The sequence below is a fragment of the Melospiza melodia genome, chromosome 3, assembly GCF_035770615.1.
Source record: "Melospiza melodia melodia isolate bMelMel2 chromosome 3, bMelMel2.pri, whole genome shotgun sequence".
NCBI lineage: Eukaryota > Metazoa > Chordata > Aves > Passeriformes > Passerellidae > Melospiza > Melospiza melodia.
This window is the reverse complement of record NC_086196.1, coordinates 122758586-122769686: the sequence shown is the minus strand read 5'-3', so window position 1 is coordinate 122769686 and position 11101 is coordinate 122758586. Positions and strand designations below refer to the sequence as shown.

The window sequence follows — 11101 nt, the reverse complement described above, 5'->3', positions numbered from 1 at the left end:
CAAAATCCTTTTTCTCATTTTGTTCCTAAGTATGAAGTTGTTGTTGGAGCATACCCTCATTTCTCTTTGTGGTTATTCTCTCTGTTACTGGGATTGCTGCACAAAGATCAAAGCCATGAAATTGCCTTAAGAATTTAACCTTTTTCCTAGAAAATTCTCAGCTCTATCAATACTGACGATGCAGACACGGACAAAATTCCAAACTAGTAAACCAGATAAAACACGTTGCATTATAAATTTATTTTGGCAAGTGCCCAACAAAGCAGTGTTAAGAGAAAGTTAAATAGATTTCAGCATTGTACAAAAGGTTTTTTAAAAAACAGCCTTTAAAATGCACTTCAGTGGCACATGTTTAAAATCCCTTATGCATCAGTTCACAGGGGAAACAGATCACTTCAGTAACTGACAAGTGTTTCTGCAAGGGGAAGTTTAATTCAGATGTTTCAATTTCAATATTCAAATGCTACAGTCATGTCTACCACGGCTCACATAGACCGAGTGATTCAGGAGTCACGCAGGTGAATGCAGAAGTAATACGAGAAGCTTAAAAAGGAAAAAAAAAGTAGAAACAAACACAGTCATTTTTGATTAAACAATTTATTATGAAATTTATTTTAAAAAAAGAAGCCTTGCATATCTTCAACTGTTTAGGAGCTGTTTTTACATTAGTCTGAAATTCGTCTATGCCATCAAGTTCTACTGGACTCTCTTATCTTTTCATCCTAGTTTAACTATCCTATCGTATGAACAGACATTTTTCTGCAAGTTTAAATCTTGTTTCATCAGGACAGATTCAGACTGGTAACTAAGCCATGATTAATCACGTTTCTAATTACATTGCATAGCCTAGTGCATAGATGAAGCTCAGTGTTTTGGGGACTTTGTTCTCATCCCTCATGAGTTACTTTTCTGTATCCTTCCTATTTTCCACAGTCTCAGCTTCAGAAAAAATAATCTTTATTATTTTGTGGTGGTTGACCTTGGCCAGTTGTCAGGCACCCACCAAGCCACTCTATCACATTTGCTCCTTAACAGGACAGAGATACAATGAAGAACACATGGACAGAGATAACAGAGATCATTTACCAATTGTCACAGGGAAAACAGACTGGACTTGGGAAAATAAATTTGAGTTATTACCAGGCAGAATAAAATAATAAGAAATAAGAACAAAATTTTTTAAAAAGCCCCATATTTCCCCCACCTTTCCCTTCTTCCTAGGCTCAGCTTCACTCTCATCTCTTTTAACTCCTGCACCTCAAGTGGTGCAGTGGGATGGGGAAAAGGGTCAATTGCAGTTGGTTCATAACACTCCATCTTTGCTGTTCCTTCCTCCTCACACTCTTCCTTTGCTCCATCACAAGGAATTTCCCATTGGAGACAGTTCTTCATGAACTTCTCCAACATTAGTCCTTCCCCCAGGCTAACTGGTCCGGCCTGGGTCCTGCAGTGGAGTGCTGTCCTTGGGCACAGGGTCACAGTCTGACAGCAGACTTTCTCCTGTCTGGTGTCCGCTCCACAGTCTGCAGTTCCTGGCAGGAGGTCAAGCATAGGCCCTTCATGACTCACAGCTGCTTTCAAGGGCTATTCACCTGATGTGGGGTTGTCTACAGGCAGCAGGTGGCTGTTTGCTCCACAGAGGATATCCATCGGATGCAAGGAAAAACCGGTCACTACACTCTCTCTGCAGGCTGTAGGAGAGGAGAAGCTCCAGTTGTATGCCTGGATTAACTCCTCCCCCTCTTTCTTCACTGACCTTGGGGCCTACAGAGTTGTTTCTCTTTCATATTCTCAATCCTCTATTCCAGCTTCTGATGGATGCATTTTTCTCTTTCTTAAATATGCTACCACAGAGATGCTCCTGCTGTTTCTGATGGGTTCAGCTTTACTTAGTGGTGGGTCTGTCTTGGAGCCAGCTGGATCTCTCTCTGATGTAAGGGCAGTCCCTGATGTCTCCCCACAAAGGCTGCTCACACAGCCCCCAGCTACCAAAACTTTGCCACACAGATCAAATTTGTTTTTTCAGTTTGTTCCACCCTACATAGTAAGGCTGTAGAATGAAAAATAGAAAATATTTAAAAAAAAAAACACAAACAAAAAGCTTCAGAAATGTCTAAAATGCACATATTCATTGATGGCAATACCAGACAGTGCTATTTTTTTAATGCAGTCTGACTACTACTTTCATCCTTTGCTGTGAATACTCACACCTAGTTCATTGCTTAAAATTGATCTGTTTGCAACTCAAACTTACCAGCTTCTTCATTAGTCACTGTACTTAACCATAATGAACTATTGACTGTGGCTTCTGGCAGCAACCAAAGTTTCAGATTCCTCTGCAAGTATGAGAAATACTTCCCATCTTGAGGGAGCTAAAGCTCTGCTGTAGCTGCCCTCCATACTGTAGACAAGATTCATCTCACTTAACTTCAGCTGACTAGTCTAGTCCTGGACAGAGACAGGAGATTTCAGGCAGGGCTTTATCTGTCTTAAATGCCATGGGCTTTAGATACCTCTCCTTATCTTATGAAATAGTCTAGGAGAATAAAATTCCTGAGATTAAATCCATATTGCAGATGGGGTAAAGAATTCCTCAGTGGTAAGTGAACACTAGCAAATCAGTGGTTCTTAAAACACATTAATTTAAATCTTGCAAAAAATAGAATATTAAAAATGTGTAGACTTTCATACATTATCATAATAGACTTCATGCCAATGTCCTATGGTGAAGGCAAAAATACTTTTAGCAAATAGGTATAATTTCCAAGTATCAGCCTACTTACAGTGTAAGAGGGCCACACAGTATTGCAGTAGATTGCACAGTATTGCAGTAGTATTGCTTGCTGTATGTATGCTTGCTCACATACAGCAATCATGCAGTCCGTGAAATACACAGGGACAGGACCGCCCAGAAACACCACTGGAGTTACTGTTGACTATAAAAAAAAAAAAATGGGCTTTTTCAGTCAACATTTTTACACCATAAACATTTAAACATAAACCAGTAGGACTGCAGGTCTGTAGGATGCTGGATGTCTGTTATGTGTTTTTTAGACGTGCTAGACCTAATGTCAGCATGAATCTACTGTGTGTTTGATCACTAAAACCCCTTAAGAGTATTAGGCATAATTCCACAATTCATCTAATCTGTGCTGGAGTTTAATGTAAAGCCTGTTATGTTCAAAACATCCATCTTTTTGCAGTGCTTAGCACACTAGGATGACTAATTTTAAAGTTAGCACTTCCATCTAACATGCAGTATAAGTAAGAAAGTTGAAATATGAAAGTGTACAGGTCATTTACAAAGTCTTTATACTAGAATATACTCACTGTACAAAAGACAGAAACCTACTTTCTGACACTTTGCCCTTATTATGTCCACAGACACTACAAAGATTTCCTTGGTATTCTGCTTTTCCTGCATTTAGATTAAAGTTTAAAACTAAAATCAACAAAAGTATTTAAATAGCTAAATGAGCAGAAGTTATGTGCTAAAAGGGTACTCATATTTAAACATCTCACAGATGAGACTATGCCCACAAATACAACAGAGAACAATTTCCCTGGCTCCCTGAAGCTTAGAGTTGCTTTCAAAAAATGCAATTTTTGTTCCTCCTTTCAGATAATCTATCTGCCTACTGAGAGGGGTATTAACTATCTCAAGACAGTCCCATTCTCCTTAGCCCTCATTATCATTTCCCATCTTCTTCTCTGTAGAATTTAACCAGCTAAAACAACTCACAGAACAAAATACTCTGGAGGCAAACTGCTTGTAATGCTTTTAATGGTCGCTCCCCGTGCTTGCCACTTTGCTGTGAGAGCCAGCATGGTAGGTGCTCCTGAAGCTGCCTGATGGGGCGTCTCTGCAGGACTTGAACTCTTCCAGTACAGAATCACATAAGACTCTCACAAGTCATTTATGAAAACAGTAGACAGTTCAAACATAGAGCATTCTCTTCTTTTCAAGAAAACAACAGAAAACTGAGGACTTTTTAGCCAAGGTACCGTCAGCACCCCATGAGAGGCTGTAACATTGGATTAGTCATCCAGACTGCAAGTATGGAAAGGTGTTCTTAAAAGTTCTAGCAAAAATAAGGGAAAATGAGCAGTGCACAAATGCTCTTCTGTCCATTTTTAATAGTTTTCGCAGAATCTTTTATTTTTTTCATTTATGTAAAAGGAATTTAAATGAACTTATTTTCATGCAGCTAATCTTCAGTTTAAAAAAAAGGTGATCATGAAAATTTTGAAAATGTTTTGTTTCAGAGTAAGTTAACACTGGAATTCCTCGGTCTATTTAAACTTGTCATCTTCAATTGTTCATAGTGACAGATTTCCTAATGCTCACCAGGCACTCACGCATTTTATGTTTGTTGGAGTGTGCATCTTGTAATGTTCACAGCTTCACTGTTTCAATCATTCCTATTTTTGCTACTGATTTGGAAAGACTCACAGTATGAGGGAGAACAACAGGAGTGAATTGGTGATGCTGATTTCATCCAAGCATTTTTTCAGGATTCATAAATATACAGAAAGCCTAATCTCACCATTTTCTTGGAAGAGATTTAATTTTCGTCATTCTCTTGTCTTGCAGAAGATTTTTTCATTATTGTAGAGCATTGATTCAAAAAAAAAAAAAAAAAAAGAAAAGCAAAAGAAGTAAAAATAATAAAACAGCCTCTAAGCTCTAGATAAGCATTTGCTCAAGCTGTTCAACTTTGTCTAAATAGTTCCATACCTATATTTTTGCAAAGACTTCAAAGACACACTTTGCCTCACCCATTCAGTGAATACATAATCCCTCCTAGGAAGCGAAACATTTCACCCAACAAAACACATGAGATTCCAAACAGCATGAGAACTAAATAACCATTCAGAGTGACTAACCCAAATTTCTAGTCCAGAGTTTTTCAGTCCTTTTCAGTTTGTTTACCTGGATAAATTTCCCAAAGGAGATGTGGATCCTCTCAGAAATGTCACATGTGTGTAGATTTCAGCAGCATATGGGAAGTTGAATTTTTATTTGCTGGGTTTTTTTTGCTGAAATCCACAGGGGTCTGCAGAGCAAAGGCTGAAAATCCCTGTTCTGGTCTAAATCAGGCATTGCAGAGATGTGAGTATGCACTTCACCATTTACACTCCAGGGCCTTCCTCATCAATTGTTCACACAGGAGATGGCTTATGAGGCCAAGATTTAAATCAAACATTGAATGGGCAGGGAGGAAACTGTGGTTTATGCATCAAACAGGAGGCAAGCTTCTTACACTTTTATTTTCCTTAAAAAATTCTAAAGGCTGTAATTTCATATGATCCATGATAGGAAAATTTTAACATGTTGATAGAATGTAGATTATTAAGATCTAGTTATGACCTTGTCACACAACCTGATTTGTTGAGGACTTAGAAACTCTGAGATCTCCAGGGACAAGAAATAAATGGGCCAAATTGTGTTCACAATGTAATTTAAAATATTTCTGGAATTTCTTAAAACTCTCCTCCATTAAAAAAAATAATTATTTCTTCTACTTACAGAATTTGGGGGAAAGGGAAGAAATACAGATTAGGTTAAGCACATACAAAAGTGATGGTAACTTCTGAAACTAAATAAATAAAGATATCCAAGCCTCATCAGTACATCCTGACTTTAAATTAAAACAGTCTGAGACTTTTTCACTTAAGATTCTTATACCCATCATTCTTTCAGCTGAAAGCATGCAGCTTCTTTCTTTAATGCATGTTATACATAGACATATGGGCCATATTTTGGAATGGAGCTATGAAGAAAATATTTTGCTGCTATTAACACGAATCTCAAAGGAGATTATAGTGCCAGCTGTGGCTGTATTACCTATCTATGGGGCTCTCTGAAGTCTTTATTTTTCACCATTGCACATTTGGTCTTTTCAGAACTCAGGTGAAATATAAGATTATAGAGCTGTCTAAAATCATGGAAGGTATTTTTATCTAAGTGCCTAATACAAGGCTAAGTTTCTTTCATACACATGGAACAGCACTAACATGGCTGTTGTACTAATTGTACATAGCTCAACAGAAATAAATCTGACCAAGCCCTCACATAGCTCAAACCCCCAAATATGCTCACAGTACCAGAACAATAAACCAACAAAAGGTTAATAAATAATGCTACTAATGTACAATGGAAGGTCAAATGATCATAATGCAATACCTGCCACATTCACAATTCATTGTAAATACCCACACTAAATAATTTTTAAATGAAAACCAATAGACTATGTTACCTTATTAAAGAAAGTTTAGTGAAAGGGCAAAAATATATCTTAAATTTAACTAGGGAATTTAAAAAGTAAGCTTAGTATTTCCAGGAAGCTCAAACAATATATTTTTCCCCCATATTCTTTTAGAGCATAAATCATTAGGAGAGTTAAATGTAAAACAGCCTTTAAGGGAGTAGGACTCAGTCAATGAGATAAAGAGGCAAGTAGCTTGTGAACAGGAGAGCAGTTAAAAGTAAAGATTCATCAGGGATCTTACCTAATGAAGACAGAAAAGACCTTGGAGTACCTGGAGTAGCTGCTATTTGAGGTTTTCAAGGACAGGCTAGTTAGTGTCAGCATTTGTCAACAATGATTGAGGTACAAATTATTCTCCTTTTTTCTGAAGCTTGCATTATAGTTTGTCTTTCACAGCCCCTCCCAGACCTCTTTTAGTAGGGATGCATGGATTTGGACTGGAAAATGACCTGAGAGCCTTCATAAAAAAATGCTGAAAACTGTGTTTTGTCTTCATCTCTTCCTACATAGAAGAAAGTATGGGAGCACTTGAGAGCTTGATTTGTCACCCACATTTCAGCAGATCTCAAGAGAAGACGTCAGGAAACCAACTGCAGTTCTTTGGTCCCAGACCACCACAAATGTACAAGATAGGACTGAGTTTCTAGATTCAAGTTATGTGTTAAGTCTTGAGAGAGTATGCAAAGGTAGCATCACAGGGTAGAAAGTCCCTCCTCTGGGGTGGTCCTTGCACAAGATATTGCCCCTGGCATTCTCTGTCCTTGGCAGAAGGAGGCAAGAGGTAGGAGAAGTAAGCTACATTACCCACTACTTGGATCTTTCCTATGAATGAGTACAAACTCTTTCTATTTCTTAATGTTTATTTTAATTTATATTTACTTCAGAATGAAGCCTTCATTTCTAGCCTCATTTTCCCCAGGTATATGGATATTTCTGAAGCTATATAAACAAGAATATATGGCGATTGAATACTCCTTTATAAAAACGCAGTGGTAGGATTGACAGAATATTTGTACTTTTCATGACTGATGTCAAAAATTGAAAAAATATTTTTCCCAGAAGGCCTATGTGGCTCCTGAAAAACCTGCCAGTTTTATGCTTTACATTTGAGGGGGGAGAAAGAGCAAGAAAGAAAGGGAGAAAGAAAGAGAGAAAGAGAGAAAAACAAGATGCAGGGGGAAATGCACTAGGTACCTTGTGACGCTGCAGTTAGCAGTTGCCTTTTCCCGAGCACTTCTCCTGCTGCTGTTTGAGAGGCAGAGGCTGCACTGGGTAACAAGTTACAGTGCACACAGTTACAGCAATGGCCATCAGTGTCAGGCGTTTGACGGTGACAGCCTCACGCATCCTTTCATGCCATCCTTGTTAGGAATAATCCGGCGGCACAGCACTGCATGGAGCAGCTTTGGGCATGGCAACAACACCATCATTTCATTTCTTTTTTCCTGTGTGTCAGGCTATTAAATGTCTACAGCTTCCCTGCAACTTACCTTCCAGTCCTCTGTAGCACTAGGTAAAGAGTTCTGCTGCCATTTAATTCTCAGAGTTGCTGTGGGCAGAAATTAAAGGACACAAATCATTCTCATTCTTGAGCTGCTAATTCAGTGCTGATACAATCCTAACGACAGGGTAAGTTCCCCTGTAGTTAGGACTCAGGAATTTTTACACTGTGCAAAATTAGTCTTTTCCTAATAACAGTGCTGAAAATTTGGGATGGGATTTGTTCATGCAGATGCAGCCACAGAGACCTTGCTTTTGTGCTTCATTTTTGCTATTTTCCTTAATTCAAAAATAATTCAGTCTAAATTGAACATAAATGTTTTATTCTTTGACTATGGAAACAATGAGATGACAATCCACGACTAATCACATTTTCAGTAACAATAACTGAAATGGTTTACTCAGCATGCATACATTTTAAAAGACAGTTTCGTAACTGCATTTTACTAGAGGGCAGTAAAACCTTCTGCTTCGCTGAGCAAATCCTGTGTCCAAATCTTCATTTACATCCCTGTGTGGGCTGTTACACTGCAAACTTGGATCTGAGTGCATTTTCCTCCCACCTTCTTCTTCTTCCAGCCATTAAAGTTCATTTGAAGAATAACACTAGATCAACATTAGGCTAGAAGCACTATTGCTACTTGTGGGCATCTTCTGTTTTCTTGCAGTCTTAGTTAATCTATGTACAGGAAGGCAATCTCTTTTTTAATTTGGTGGATTGTTTCTGGATTTTTTTGGTTCTGAGCATCTTTGCATTGAAACACTATTTCAAAAAAAGCACATTTTATTTATGAAAGCAAAAACATCTGTGACCCTGTTCTAAATATCATATATTATGGACAGGCATCAGGGGTTTTTTTGTGCACCACATGATGTAGTTAAAGAAATGGGGAAGCCCCTTTTCACACAGACATCTTACTTCTGTTTGCATTTTGCTTTTAAACTGCTGGGCAGTTGTATTCAAATACAGATTTTCCGATTAAGTGACTTGTGGATGAATGAGACATCCTCAGTTATGCATGACAATCTTCTATTGTTAGGGTATTTTTCCCATTACGCAATACCAGTGTTGAAATTCCAGTGTAGCTATATTAATTAGCAGAAAAACAAACCAGTTTTATTATCAAAAAGTATGTATTTTGGAAGCAGTTGGTTACTTAGCAACAGCTTCAGGTATTAAAACTTCTTTTACTAACAAGCAGGAAAAAACACAAAAAGATACTGCTTACTACAGTACATTAGATCAGCATGCTTTGTGTAAAGGATTTTAACAGTCAAGAGATGCGACTGTGTTTAAGATTCCTTTTTCCAGTCACTAGTTCATTGTCAGCAGCATCTACAGAGCAGCTTTATGTGCATTCAGAGACAGCCAGGAAATTAGTTCTGCATGACTGACTCAGCACTGTAGCACTGAGAACCACTCTCACCCATTTCCTTAAACAATTGTTTATTTCTTGGGTGATAACAATGTTAATTATCACATTTCTAGATGTAAAAGCTCAGATGTTTTATTTTTATTAAAGGTAAAAAAGTATTAGCACTACTAAAGTGAAGTCCTAGTTTATTTTTGGCATTACAAGACTTTTTTTGCAATTATTATTGAAAGTTCAGAATGATTCCTGGTAGCTTGTTTAGTATTTTCTTTGATGCTAAATGGAACTGAGAGGAAAAATGCCAGCAAACTAAAATGAAATGCAAGTAATACTGCCTTATCAAAGTGAGAAATCTAAAATCAAATAAAATCTTTGAATCAAAAAGAAGATCTATTAGACTTTTCATGACAGAAAAACAAGTCAGATCTTATTAAGACCTGTATGCACTGAGAATTCAGATGATTCAAGATAAAGCAAGGAGTTAGGGTTCAGATGATAGATATTCAGTTGTTTCTTTTTGAGTTGCCTTTTGCCCAAGCTGCTTGAGATTCCCCAGCGATGGGCATTTAGACATCTGCCCAAAGAAAAGCACTGACAGTCCCAAGCAGGAGTTTGGCAAATTTGAACAGGCCTGGGGAAGGCATTTTGCTGCCCTCCAAATGCAATATGAAGCAGTCTGGTCTCTGAAAAGAGAAAAAAGACAGTCTAGTCTCTGAAAAGAAAACACTGAGAACAGAGTGCATGCAGCATATTGCCTCTCTACCCAGAGGAATTTATGAAGACACATGATGTACTCAGCATTCATAGTATTGAAGCCTTCCCTGAAATTATGAACTATAACCTTGATTCTTGAGCACTATCAGGGCTCACACATTTTTTTCAAAACACATCCAGGAGAAACCTCTCATTTCCCACTACCAGGAAGTAGAGGCTTGCAAACTTTATGCAATTCCAGAGCTAAGTAGCAGCTGAGTGGTTTCTCAGCAACACCATTTTGGATTTAGGCAATACATTCTCTCTAAGGCCTGCTGAAAGGCTGTGAACCCTCTTATTGTATCCTAATATTTTCTGATTTCTTTCTAGTTATGAAGTTAATCTGAAAATACTGTCTGTCAGTGTTTAGTGTTGCTCCTGTCTTAAATTGGAGAGCTCTCCAACCAGAGGTTTGCTTTCTATTTTAAGTTTCCACAATGTGTTAGTGGATAGGGCTAAAGGACCACTAGAAGCAGCGTGTTTTCCAGTAAATCTCCCAATTGCTAACACAGTTTGGCTTCAGCCATATGTGGAATATTTTTCAATTTGTTTCTTGGCTAAAGCAAAAAGTCAGCTCTTATTTATGGATTTATCTATTCAGTTGGGTACATTTGTTTCCTGTAGCAACATGCACTGTTTATTATTAAAGAATGAAGGAATATTGCTTTCTGTTGTGATAATTTTGCATTTTCTTTGATGTCTGATAAGAGATTTTTTTCTTATTAACCTCTGGGACAACAAGACAATTTCATGCTGTCAGTAAAATACTGACAAGACTGGGCTCAGAGTTTCCTTTTTTTGTATCCTGTTTAAAAAAAAAGGCAAAATAAAACTCTGATCCATAAATATAGATTTCATGAAACATAGAAAACATTTCATATTGGTTATATGCAGGAAAGAAAGATAATGGCACATTAGTTTGTCTTTTTAATACATTTTCCTACTATATGTAGTAAGGAATTCCCAAGTGATGGAATAAGAGTGATATGTGAAGGATAAATAAATGTTGCAATGTAAGAAAAATGTGTTATGTGACAGGAGCAAAGATACCAGTTTGAAATTTATATCATTCTGTCCAATCCAAAACATCTCCTCTGAAATGTGTCTGCAATGTGCCTTTGCTCAGCAAGGAAGACTTGGCATTACAACCAAAGTGACCACCCTCACAGTTACTGCAGGTAGATGCACCTATCCAGGAACATG

At 37.6% G+C, this 11101-nt stretch overlaps 1 long non-coding RNA gene across 3 annotated transcripts in view; it reads right to left on the bottom strand.

The window, feature by feature from the left end:
- Positions 1 to 270: 270 nt before the first annotated feature.
- Positions 271 to 11101, bottom strand: part of LOC134416383 (uncharacterized) — a 52430-nt gene continuing 41599 nt past the window's right edge. The window contains exons 3-6 of one of the 3 annotated variants that reach the window (XR_010027256.1): positions 7763 to 7821; positions 3743 to 4587; positions 2784 to 2936; positions 271 to 2050 (exon numbers count right to left, since the gene is read on the bottom strand). This is a non-coding gene — a long non-coding RNA (uncharacterized LOC134416383). Of the gene's footprint in view, positions 2051 to 2783; positions 4588 to 7762; positions 7822 to 11101 lie in introns of all 3 variants that reach the window. The other 2 variants (XR_010027255.1, XR_010027254.1) reach the window with 2 other exon arrangements.